Source organism: Suncus etruscus, chromosome 15 (genome assembly GCF_024139225.1).
Source record: "Suncus etruscus isolate mSunEtr1 chromosome 15, mSunEtr1.pri.cur, whole genome shotgun sequence".
NCBI classification, from domain to species: Eukaryota; Metazoa; Chordata; class Mammalia; order Eulipotyphla; family Soricidae; genus Suncus; species Suncus etruscus.
Window position 1 is genome coordinate 68,015,004 of NC_064862.1, and position 13,095 is coordinate 68,028,098.

Below are 13,095 nucleotides of genomic sequence, written 5' to 3' on the forward strand. Positions count from 1 at the left end.
TTATTTCACTTAAAATTATACTTATATCATGCTCACTTCGGCAGCACATATACTAAAATTGGAACGATACAGAGAAGATTAGCATGGCCCCTGCGCAAGGATGGCACGCAAATTGGCGAAGAGTTCCATATTAAAAAAATATATACTTATATCACTTTTTCTCTAACACAGGAAGTTTTAGTTCCTAATGATATGAGTGTGTTTATAGTTGCTCTGCAATTCTTTTTGTCTTTCCCAGATCTGCTGCTGCTCATGTTAGCCAAACTGTGGTGGGCCTGAACACAAAAGGGTACTTCCCTTTTTTGAGTTTATACTTGAGAGACGGTGCAGATTCATACTCAATGGATCCTATCCTCACCACTCACAGAGCATACTGCAAGAAAATTTCAAACGCAAGAGTAGAGAACTGTACCATGAAACTGGATTATTGCGATAGTTGATTGCTCTTCTTCCCCTCTTATTTTATTTTTCTCAGAAATAGCTCATTTTACTTGTGAAATTATGTATTTTTACAGATAAAGATTTTTTTTGTTTATTGTAACAAAAATAATATTACTCCCAAGGATTTAAAATCACAACACGCTACAAGAACCATGGTCTGTTTTCCTAGAGAAGTTGTTGCCTCAGTTATGTAGATTATTTGAATCACCATCCCAATGAGAATCCTGCATCACCATGGTTTTTTATTCTTGGAAGTATTTTCCAGTCCATAACACTTGGCTTGATTGGTGTAGGCTTCCTACCCTCAGGGTGAGGCTCCCTGGATTCTCATGCATTGTTGGCATATAATACTCTCTAGGCTCTCACAATTTTATATTTTTATCTGAGGACCTGGTTAGTTTCTAACAAAATTCCTTCTGTAAAGACCACACTTAGGTTGTGCTGAGCACTTCTCATCAACCTCCCATGAGCACTTCTTATCAAGACACTAAATGTCTAGGTGTCTCTCTTGAAGGAGGCTAGTCAGGTGTGGCTCTTGATTCATCCATGATCAACTATGATCATGCTCTTGATTAATTTTAAACTAATAGTTTTAGTAGTCATTGCTGATTAAAATCTGGAGCTAGTATTTCACTGTAAGTAGTAAAATGGTAGCATCAAGTTCTCTCAACCCTTTGTAATTTATTTGTCATGCTCTCTCTCTAAAGAAGAAACTAGTTTTTATCGACTTTTTGGTGAGTTAGTCACTCACAGTTTGGAAAGGAAAGCCAGACAAATGGTTGGTCCTTTTTCTTTCTTTACTTTTTTTTTTTTTTTGGCTGCTGTTGTTGTTTTTATTTTTTTAAATAAATCTTTATTGAAGCACCATGATTACAAGCATGTTTGTAGTCGGATTTCAGTCATAAACAGAATACTCCCCTTCACCAGTGCAACATTCCCACCACTAATGGACTCCTTCTCCACCGCCCCTGCCTGTATTCACAACAGGCTTTCTACTTCTTTCATTCTTTAACATTGTCATGATAGTTGTCAATGTAGCTATTTCCCTAACAGCATTCACCACTTTTTGTGGTGAGCTTCAAATTGTGAGCCTATCCTTCTGGCCCTTCCAAGGCTTAACTCTATTGTCTCTGGCCTTATTACAATAATGTCTTTAATTTTTCTTAAAATCCATAGATGAGTGAGACTTTTTTGTATCTATCTCTCTCCCTCTAAATTATTTCACTCAACAAAATAGATTCCATGTACATCCACATATAGGCAAATTTCATGACTTCATCTCTCCTAATGCTGCATAATATTCCATTGTGTATATGTACTACAGTTTCTTTAGCCATTCATCTGTTGAAGGGCATCTTGGTTGTTTCCAGAGTTTGGCTATTCTAAATAGCACTGCAATGCATATAGGGGCGAGGAAGGGATTTTTGAATTGTATTTTTGTGTTCCTAGGGCATAATCCTAGGAGTGGTATAGCTAGAGCATATGGGAGCTCAATTTCCAGTTTTTTGAGGAATCTTCATATTGTTTTCCATAAATGCTGGACTTGATGGCATTCCAGCCAGCACTGATTGTTTTTGTTCTTTGTGATATGTGCCGCTATCTGTGGTGTGAGATGGTACCTCATTATTGTTTTGATTTGCATTTCCCTGATGATTAGTGATGTAGAGCATTTTTCATGTTTCTTTTGGCCATTTATATTTCTTCTTTGAGGAAGTGTCTATTCATTTCTTCTCCCCATTTTTTGATGGGGCTATATGTTTTTCTTTTTATCAAGTTCTGTCAGTACCTTGTATGTTTTTGATATTAGCCCCTTGTCTAATGGGTATTGGGTAAATAGTTTCTCCCATACTGTGGGTGGCTTTTGTATGTTAGGCACTATTTCCTTTGATTTGCGAAGCTTCTCAGCATAATATATTTCCATCTGTTTATCTCTTCTTCCACTTGTTTGGAGAGTGCCGTTTCCTCCTTGAAAATGCCTTTATTCTCAATGTCATATAGTGTTGTTCTGTATACCTTGTGGTTTCAGGCTTGATATCAAGGTCTTTAATCCATTTGGATTTGATCTTTGTACATGGTGTTAGATGGGGGTCTGAGTTCGCTTTTTTGCAAGTGGCTAACAAGTTGTGCCAACACCATTTGTTGAAGAGGCTTTCCTTGCTCCATTTTGGATTTCTTGCCCCTTTATCAAAGATTAGTTGATTGTATGTCTGGGGACCCTTTATTTACTATTGCTTAAACAATAAGTAGTTGGTGTTTTGTTTTATTACTGACATTCATGTTAATTTTCATAATAATAAATATTGCCACTGGTCATAGTGTCTTGACATGGTTGTGAATTTACTTGTGCCCAGGAAGGTAGTTTTCCCCATTTCCTTCTGGATCTATAGATTTAGAGCTAGAAGAGGCACTTGGTGACTATAGTCTGATTGTTAGTGGCATTCATTGCTGCCGAGTGTTTGCTTTGAAGCCTTTTTACTAACAGAAATGAGACATGCATATTTCAAAAGAGAAAAAGGTATCCCCAATTCATAAGAATTTTTTTTTATTTAATTGGATTTTAGGATTTTTATTTCACTTAAAATTATACTGAGATCACTTTTATCTAACACAGGAAATTGTGGTTTCTAATGATATGAGTGTGTTTATCATTGCTCTGTGGTTCTTTTTACCCTTTGTCTCACTTGGAATGTAGAGTGAAAATATTATCTTTAAAATAATTTGAACAATAAGTTCTCTTGGTAGTCATCATAAACCTGAATGGTTTTGCATGTTTTTTTTATTAATTCTATGACTTCAGAAATTGTTTTACTATATGTTAGTTTTACATTCTGTGAGTTTACTAAATTCTCTTATTATCTTAAACAAGAATTTATGGTTTCCTGGATATATAATTATATCATCTTAAAAGAGAGGGAATTTTATTTGGTTGCATCCTTTCCAATCTTATGGCTCTTATTGCATGTCTAATTGTGCAAATACCTGCAACAGTATGTTGATAGGTAGAGCCAGTGAGCATCTAATATCTGCTGATCAAATCTCTTGTATTTCCTTAAAATACAAAAGACCAGTCAAATCTATTTTATTTCCCTAAAAGAGGCTGAATGCTAATAATACTGCTACTAGCTCCAAAACACAATGCAGAAAGGCCCTCTGCAATTCCTTTGTTTATTGTGGCACTATTCATAAAGAATCTAGAAACAACCCAAGTGCCCAAGAACAGAAGAGTGGATAAACTGTGGTATACAGTGGAATACTATACAGCTGTTAGGAACATGAAGTAATTAAATTTGCTTATACATGAATGAATATAGAGTATTATGCTGAATGAAATGAGTCAGAGAGAGAGGTATAGAATAGAATAATTATTTTCATTTGTCATATATAAAAAGATAGTATCATATTAATATCTAGAGACAATAGAGACAAAGGCAAGGAGGACCAGTCCAGGTAAGTAGCTTGCCACAAAGATCAGGGGAGTACAGTTAGGGCAGAGAAGCGACCACTATGGCAATGACAGTTCAAAATGATTGTTCTAGACAAGAACTAGGTGCTGATAGGAGATAAAGTGAAATGCCTGATACCCCTTCAGTAACAAAACACAGTGTCTAAAAAAAGGGCCCGGAGAGATAGCACAGCGGTGTTTGCCTTACAAGCAGCCAATCCAGCACCAAAGGTGGTTGGTTTGAATCCCGGTGTCCCATATGGTCCCCCGTGCCTGCCAGGAGCTATTTCTGAGCAGACAGCCAGGAGTAACCCCTGAGAACTGCCGGGTGTGGCCCAAAAACAAAAAAACAAAAAAACCAAAAAAACAAAAAAAAAGGATGAGAGAAAAAGAAAAGAAAAATGTTTGCCCCAGAGGCAAAATAGGGAAAGGGCAGGAGGGAAACTGGAGACATTGATGGCAGGAAATGTGCACTGATGAAGGGTGTTGTGCATTGTATAACTGAAAATCAATCATGAACAATTTTTTAACTGTGTATCTCATGGTGATTCAATTAGATAGTTTTTGGGCTGATTATCTAGCCACTATCCAGCAGTTTACTGCAGTAAGCTGCAAGTCTGCCTGTTGTTCGGCTATTGCTCAGCTGCAAGGGCCCAAGGCTGCCACGGCTTATTGCTGCAAGGCTTGCCTGGGTTCATAAAAGAAAAAGAAAAGAATAGATACAAAGCAGGCAGCATCTCTCCAATGCTTTAGCTCCTCCTGTCTCGGCAGACCAGCAGGTGCTGCTTTGGTCATTATACTGCCTGCCCCCCGCAACTGTCCATTCAACTGTTTATTCCTTTTATACCCAGCATGAAAAGTAGAGTGTCCAAAGGTGTGTTCAGGGGCGTGCCCAGGTTCAACTGTCATTATAGTAGAATTATTCAAGGGGTGTGTTCATGTCCAACTGCTATACATCAACAGGCTGACATGGAATTGCATGTACTTATGTTAAGAAAATATTTATTGTTTCTTTTCTTTTGTAGTTTTCAACATTAATTGCTTTGCTCCAGCCATCTCTGTCTCTTGGTGTTCATGCTGAGGAACCCTTCAGGATCTAAGCTGTTTGATTTATATCGTCTGAGTTAGGATATGTGGGAACTTTGTGCTCTTGGACTGTATCAGCCACAGAGAATGACAGTGCATTGCAGGAGGTGGTGCCAGTTTTCAGGCTTGGTTCTGAAAACTTGACTTTCTTGGGGCAGACATTGTACCTTCATGAGATGAAACTGGTTTTCAATAGAAATAAGGGGAAAATTAATCTTCATTTGTATATCACATTTATGGAAGCATCTATTTGCCTTTGGGAAGAACAAAGAGCTAAAGCAGTAGGGTTTTAATAAATCTTTTAGAAACAGATTGTCGAGTGGCTAGGGAGCATGCCTAGCATATGTCTGACCTGGCTTTGAACTTTTAGCACCATACAGTCTCCTGAGTATCCTCAAGTGTAGCACTGGGAGTTCCTGAGCATGCTGGGATAGTCTTGATGGCTTCCAGAATAGCAAAGCCTGAGCAGCTCTGCATCCTCAGCCTGAGCACTGAGACACTGATTCAGTTGACTAAGTACCTACTTCTGGGAGTGTCCCTCCAGGGTCCATGAGTCCCTCTTGGAGCTCCCTGACATAAAACACATGATAAATCTTATTTGTATTTTGGAATACATCCAAGAATGAAAGAGTGGGAGTCATTGATGGCCTCTGGGATGAGAGCAGCCTGTGACCCAGCGTGGAGGTTCACCCGGCCACTGTCAGTACGCTGAGACTTGATGCCTTCCCTGCCAGCCCATCTTTGGCAGCCAGGAGTGTGGGGCTCGCAGTTGCCTCTACTCTTTCTCTCAGTAAATTGTTCCCCACTAAACACACCATGGCATGATTAATCTCATTCAATATTTTGTCTAAAAGATAAAAAATTTTGAAATAAAAGATTTTGAACAAAAAAATGTTGCCCATTATTGTCATAATTAAAGCTTCCTGCCCCATAAATGCACCTAATATGGGCACCCAGCATGCTGCTGTCTGATATCTTTCCACTCTCCAATGAACCCATTTTCTACCAGCACTCCTGCCTTCCCACCCCCCCACCCCCCCCACTCCCCCCACCCCCCCCCACACCCCCCCCCCCCCCCCCCCCCGCCTCCACTTCTGATGACTACTGCTTGTTCTCAATCTCTAAGAGTTGCTTTAAAATTTTAATTGGAAGAACATGATTTACAAAGTTGCTGATAGTTGGGTTTTAAGAATATAATATTTTGACACAATTTCACCACCAGTGTCAATTTCCCTCCACAATGTTGCTCTGTTCCTACCCATTGAGTTTCCTTCCTTCTACCACCTGGACAGGCATATTTCAAAGTTTGATTGTAGTTTGGATTTTATGTTTCCAGTGCTGTTGAATCTGTGCTTTGAATATATAGCTCTACCACTCTCCCACATACCTGGTTTAACTGAAGTTCCTGACTCCTCTTCCTCATTAGTTCCTTTTCTTTTCTTTTTCCTTTTCCCTTTGATTTCTTTCTTTTTCTGCTCTCCTCCTTCCTATACTCTGGGGTCAAGGATAATCTAGACATCCTTTCTTTGCTACATTTCCTCATCTAGTTATTTTATAAACCACTTATAAATGAGATAATCCTGTGCTTGTCCTTCTTCTGACTTCTGAATGTATCTTCCATTCCAGCCAGATTGCAGTCTATTGCATAATTTATACACAATAGAATATGGGGTTGCTTTTGTTAATTTATTTACTTGGTTTCTTTATATCCCCTTTATGAGTAAAACAATTGGCTGCTTATTGTTCTTTTTTCTGACTTGCTTTGATCAACATAATCTCCTCAAAGTCTGTCTAATAGCTCCCACAGACAAGATGTCATCTAACTTTATAGTTCAGAGTATTCCATTGAGTATATATACACCACACCTTCTTTATTCAGCCACCTGTCATTGGACATTAGCTTAAAACAAAATTATCTTAAAGAGAGTCCTGTGTACTCTTAATGAAGAACACGAATTGTTGCAGCCATTATGAAAAACAGTATAAAAATTCCTCACAAAATTAAAAAGAGCAACACCATGATATAAAAAAACAAACAAAAAACCCCCCAAACAAACCAAAACCAAACAGAAATCCCTTTATGCATTTTTTGTGTTTTTACCTTCCCTCTTTTCTTCATCCCTTTCTGGGTATAAAAATCCAAGGAACATAAAGTCATTGCCATGGGAAGTCTGTGCTCTCAGATCCGTTGCTGCCAAAAGACTGAAACAACTGATGTCCATCCATGAGTGAAGGGATAAGGACAGTGTCTACATAAAACAGAATAACAATAAGCTGTAGAAAGTTGGAAATCCTATCGTTTATAACAACATGGATGCACCCAGGCGACTTTACACTAAGTTAATTAAGCCAGATACAAAGAGACAAATGCTCTCATTTTTCATGTGTTAGGGTTAATTGGCTTACCTCAAGCTAACGGGGAGTAAAATGGTGGTTGTTGAGTACTGGTAGAGTTATATGGGGAGTATGAATGGGCAGCAGGGGAGATGTTGGTTAGAAGATACAAACTTTCTGTTAGTAAAAGAGTTCCAGCAGCCTAAGGCACAGCATGGTGACTATAGTTAATACAATGTATTATAGACTTGAAATATGCTTAAGAAGATCAATAACAAGTTTAAAACATGATGAAGAAAAACAAAATCAAATTCAATTTTAAGGAAGGTAAATTTTATTTCTGGATCAAATTTGATGACATGCATGGAAGGTTTGGAGAGAAACGTAAAAGCATTACAAATGACCATGTTCCTCCCCTCCCACACCGGCCCAACTCTCTCCTGCCAGTTAAAGCATTATAAATGACAATTGTGATTCTAATGTGCCCACCAGCAACCATACAATCCATCAGGGACTCCCAGATATAGTAGCTCTCACCAGGTGCCATGTGAGTTCAGAATTGATGAGTTTTATTGTGTCTAGGAAATTCTAATCCTTTGAATTCTAGAAAGAAACAAAATAAAAAATGGGGCAGGAAGCGGTGGCACAGCTTGTAGGGCATTTACCTTGCATGTGGCTGACCTAGGATGGACCGAGGTTTGATCCCCTGGCATCCCATATGGTTCCCCAAGCCAGGAGTGACTTCTGAGCACATGGCCAGGAGTAATCCCTGAGCGACACTGGGTGTGGCTCAAAAACCAAAGGCCCCCCCCCCAAAAAAAAAACCCAAAAAATGATATTGAAGAACTGAACCCACTATATATTATCTACTATTGACTGTGGCCACATTCTTTTTTTTTTTTTTTTTGGGGCCACACCTGGCGTTCTCAGGGGTTACTCCTGGCTGTCTGCTCAGAAATAGCTCCTGGCAGGCACGGGGGGTCATATGGGACACTGGGATTCGAACCAACCACCTTTGGTCCTGGATCGGCTGCTTGCAAGGCAAACACCGCTGTGCTATCTTTCTGGGCCCTCACATTCTTGTTATCTTTCTATGGACCCCAAATCTTGTGCTGTGCCTCCTCCCCCATTTAATTGATTTTAATCTGTGGCCCCATTGGAATATCTTGGGGTCCTCCCATTGAGAACACTGATCTTATCCATATAGCAAATTACTTTGGTCAATAAACTGTGCAACTCTATATGCCCTATTGGTAAATGATAGGTGTTAAGCTATAGCATCTCCCACAGTGAATGGAGTTTCAGATGCTTTTCATAGGGTCATGTGTCACAAAGGCCTGGATTTGCCTCAGTCCTGTAAACCCAAGGGGTGCTCAGCCACAGATGCAGATTTCTGGTTAACCTGTTCACAGACTTAATGTGTTACTTCCTCAGAGGCAAGATCAAAGGTCCATTTGAAGAACATTCTTGATTGAATCAAAGGGAGAACCCAAAGTTTTCCTCTTGGAAAGCTTTTTATTTGTTGAGCACTTAAAAAAATGTTTTTGTTAAAACCTTTTTTATTTGTTAAGCACAATACACTAACTCAAAGGAGCAAGAACTGGCTTTCTCTGGTCCATGCCTTGTAGATATGTCTCCAGTTGGTTCCGACCTCCATTAAGCTGTATCAGTTCACAATTTTTTCTGTTCTTCTAAATCACTCATACCATGAGTAGTTCATCTCAACAACCATCCAAGCAGAGAAGATGCTAAATTGCTGCGTTAGGCGCCTGAGAAAAAAAGGAATGACAGTAGGTTTTGGATGGAGTAGTTACTTTTTTCTAAGCCCTTATAATGTAGAGGCCACTATTCTCACAAGGGACCTTAAGCAGAAGTTAAGAGAAGTTAACTTCTCTAAGAGAAGTTAAGTAACTGGCTCAGGATCACATAGTTTCTAATGGTAGAGGTGAGATTTCAACTGTGTGGTAGACTCCTCAGAGTTCTGCATCATATCACGAGCCCAGTCTCTGTGTATTGGCTGGTGAGCATAGTGGATCTGAAGGGGCAAACTTGAGGGTGTAACTGAAATAACTACTTTTGGGGGATAAGCCAGAGTGAGGCTCACGTGGGGTGTCCAGTTGTTAAGGGAGCATCCAGTTTCTAAAGGCTGAGGGCTGGTCACTTGTAGAAATGAAAACATGTGGATGACACCCAGGTGGCACTGAAAACAGCCAACATGTGAGCTTTGACCTTGGCTCCAGACATTAATTCTGGCCAGAATTTCTGTGACAATAAATGACAACAGGTGACAGGCAATGTAAGGGTATCAGTGCCTCTGAATCTCCCAGGAAGTGAGCCTTAACTTTAGGCATATAGCATCACTTTTGGTAGCTTTTTCTGTGCGTCCCAAGTGTACCAGGCTGTGGGGAAGTGGGAGGTGCTGACAGCTTGCTTCTGACAGAAAAGCTTCTTGAGACTCAGGGACAGTGCCAGAGTCTTTCCAGATGCCAATTTAGAGGGCTTGCTTAAGTTGGCTATGGGTCCAACCTGGATTGTAGAGGAAGCTCATTGCCCCCATTGTGTGTCAGAAATAACTCAGCTCAGAGAGGAGCATCCTAAGAGATGCCAGAGAAACCACCTCCTTCAGGCTTTTGGCCTGTGGCTTGCCCTGTGCAAGCTTGTATTTCAGCAGTGCTGCAGAAAAGGGCAGACCAGCAGAGGAGCTCTAAGCCCTGTGGACTTGCCCCAACACTGCCACCCTCTAAGTGCACTGTGAGTAGCTCCAAGTAATGAAGTGGATGGAAGCCCTAGGCCAGGTGATCACATGCTTGGACAGCTTTGCTGGGAGCTAGTAGTGCCCATTGCCCTACTGGCAGCCAGGGATAGGACTGGGAGGTAGCCCTGCCTTGGGACTCACCCAAGAGGGAACCCACCAAATCTGAATTCTAATACATGGAGAGCTGATAGGGAGCTAATTACTCTCTCAAAATCTGCATGTGCCAATGATCCCAACTAGCATGGTTTGGGACTGTCATGAGAGTTGACTGCACATCTGAGAATAAAACACCGCCTTCTCCTGCCTGTCATCTGTCTTTTCTGGGAACTAGCTTCTCTCGAGCTGTTGATTTTTGTTTAGCTTGCAGAGATATAATCAAGACTTCACATATACAAGGCAGCACTTCATCACCGAATCACTCCCCAGCCTGCTTCTCCACTGGATTTTACATAATAACTGAAAATAACCAACAGTATTGATATGTGCAGCACATGGGGGTGATCAAGTGCTATCCTGGGTGTGAAAGTGTCTTCCTTCCTTCCTTCCTTCCTTCCTTCCTTCCTTCCTTCCTTCCTTCCTTCCTTCCTTCCTTCCTTCCTTCCTTCCTTCCTCTTCTTTTTCTCTTTCTTTCTTTTCTTCCTTCCTTCCTCTTCTTTTTCTTCCTTCCTTCCTTCCTTCCTTCCTTCCTTCCTTCCTTCCTTCCTTCCTTCCTTCCTTCCTTCCTTCCTTCCTTCCTTCCTTCCTCTTTTTCTTCTTCTTTTCCTTCCTTCCTTCCTTCCTTCCTTCCTTCCTTCCTTCCTTCCTTCCTTCCTTCCTTCCTTCCTTCCTTCCTTCCTTCCTTCCTTCCTTCCTTCCTTCCTTCCTTCCTTCCTTCCTTCCTTCCTTCCTTCCTTCCTTCCTTCCTTCCTTCCTTCCTTCCTTCCTTCCTTCCTTCCTTCCTTCCTTCCTTCCTTCCTTTCCTTCCTTCCTTCCTTCCTTCCTTCCTTCCTTCCTTCCTTCCTTCCTTCCTTCCTTCCTTCCTTCCTTCCTTCCTTCCTTCCTTCCTTCCTTCCTTCCTTCCTTCCTTCCTTCCTTCCTTCCTTCCTTCCTTCCTTCCTTCCTTTCTTTCTTTCTTCTTTCTTAATTCTTTTTTTTGTTTGTTTGTTTTTTGTTTTTTGTGGTTTTTGGGTCACACCCGGCAGTGCTCAGGGGTTACTCCTGGCTCCATGCTCAGAAATTGCTCCTAGCAGGCACGGGGGACCATATGGGACGCTGGGATTCGAACCGATGACCTCTTGCATGAAAGGCAAACGCCTTACCTCCATGCTATCTCTCTAGCCCCCTTTCTTAATTCTTTCATTGGATTACTGTGAGATATACAATTACAAAAATTGTTCATAATTGAGTTTCAATCATACAATGTATAACACCTTTCAACAGTACACATTTTCTGCTACCAATGTTTCCAGTTTTCCTCCCATCCTCCCCACCGCAGTCTCCCCTGCATGTCTCTATGGCAGACATTTTTCCCTCTCTCTCTCTCTCTGTCTCTGTCTTTTCCCTTTTAGACGTTTTGGTTTACAGTATTGTTACCAAAGGGTATCATGCATATCATGTATCATGTTACCTCTGTTCAGCACCCAGTTCTTGTCCAAAGTGATCATTTCCAACAATTATTGTCATAGAGGTTCCTTCTCTGCCCCAATAGCACCACTTCCTTGCTATTTGTGGCAAGCTTATCACATGAACTGTTCCTCATAACTTTTGTCTGTGGATATTAATTTTATAATTCCTTTTTTATATCCTACAAGTGAGTGTGATTATTTTATGTCTATCTCTCTCCCTCTGATTTATTTCTCTCAGCATAATACTCTTCATATTCATCCATGTATAAGCAAATTTCATGACTTCTTTTATCCTAACAGCTGCATAGTATTCCATTGTTTAGATTTACTACACTCATCTGTTCTTGGGCACTTGGGTTGTTTCTGATTCTGGTTATTGTGAACAACAGTGCTGCAATGAACATAGGAGTAAGAGGACTTTTCTCATTTTCTCATTCTCTAGGAATGGTATTTTTGGGTTACATGAAAGCTCGAATTCTAGCTTTTTAGCAATATCTATATTGTTTTCCCAAAAGGCTAAAAAGGTCTACAGTCTCACCAACAGTTAATGGGAGTCTCTTTCTCCCCGCATTTGTGCCAGCATTGTTTTTTTATTGGGGAGGGGGGGAATGTGTGCTAGTCTCTTTGGTGTGAGATGATGTCTTATTGTTGTTTTTATTTGCATCTCCCTGATGATTAATGATGTGGAGAATTTTTCATATACCTTTGGCCATCTGTATTGTTTTTGAGAAAGCTTTTGTGTTCATCTCTTCCTCCCATTTTTGAATGGGGTTAGATGTTTTTGTTTTTGTTTTTGTTAAGCTCTATCAATGACTTAAATATCTTAGATATTAATTCCTTATCAGATGGCTTTTGGGTGAATAGTTTCTCCCATTCCATGAGAAGACTTTGTATCCTAGTCATCATTTCCTTTGAGGTACATAATTTTCTTAGTTAAATGCTTATCTTTGCTGTGGTGTTTCATCCTTGAAGATGCCTTTAGTTTCACTGCCATGGTATTTCTGCCTTTGTACCTTGTGGTTTGTTACTTTTTTTTTTTTTTTTTTTTGGTTTTTCGGGCCACACCCATTTGATGCTCAGGGGTTACTCCTGGCTAAGTGCTCAGAAATCACCCCTGGCTTGGGGGGACCATATGGGACGCAGGGGGATCGAATCTCAGTTCTGATCCTTGGCTAGCGCTGGCAAGGCAGGCACCTTACCTCTAGTGCCACCTCGCCGGCCCTGTGGTTTGTTACCTTGTACTGTATGTTTTTATCTCTGTACATTGTAGTTTCAGGTTTGATATCAAGGTCCTTAATCCATTTAGACTTTTGTGCATGATGTTAAAGAGATGTATGGATTTGCTTTTTTTGCTTGTGGTCGATCAGTTTTCCCAACACTACTTGTTGAAGAGACTTTCCTTACTTCATATTTCTTGTCCCTTTATCAAAGAT

At 40.4% G+C, this 13,095-nt stretch overlaps 1 protein-coding gene and 1 non-coding gene across 3 annotated transcripts in view; both read left to right on the forward strand.

Moving 5' to 3' along the window:
* The window catches only part of CALN1 (calneuron 1), a 524,903-nt gene that overhangs the window by 20,085 nt on the left and 491,723 nt on the right, over positions 1–13,095 (forward strand). The gene's annotated exons all lie outside the window — the stretch shown is intronic.
* Positions 29–135, forward strand: LOC126031661 (U6 spliceosomal RNA). The gene has a single exon (XR_007503493.1). It is a non-coding gene; the product is annotated as a U6 spliceosomal RNA (small nuclear RNA).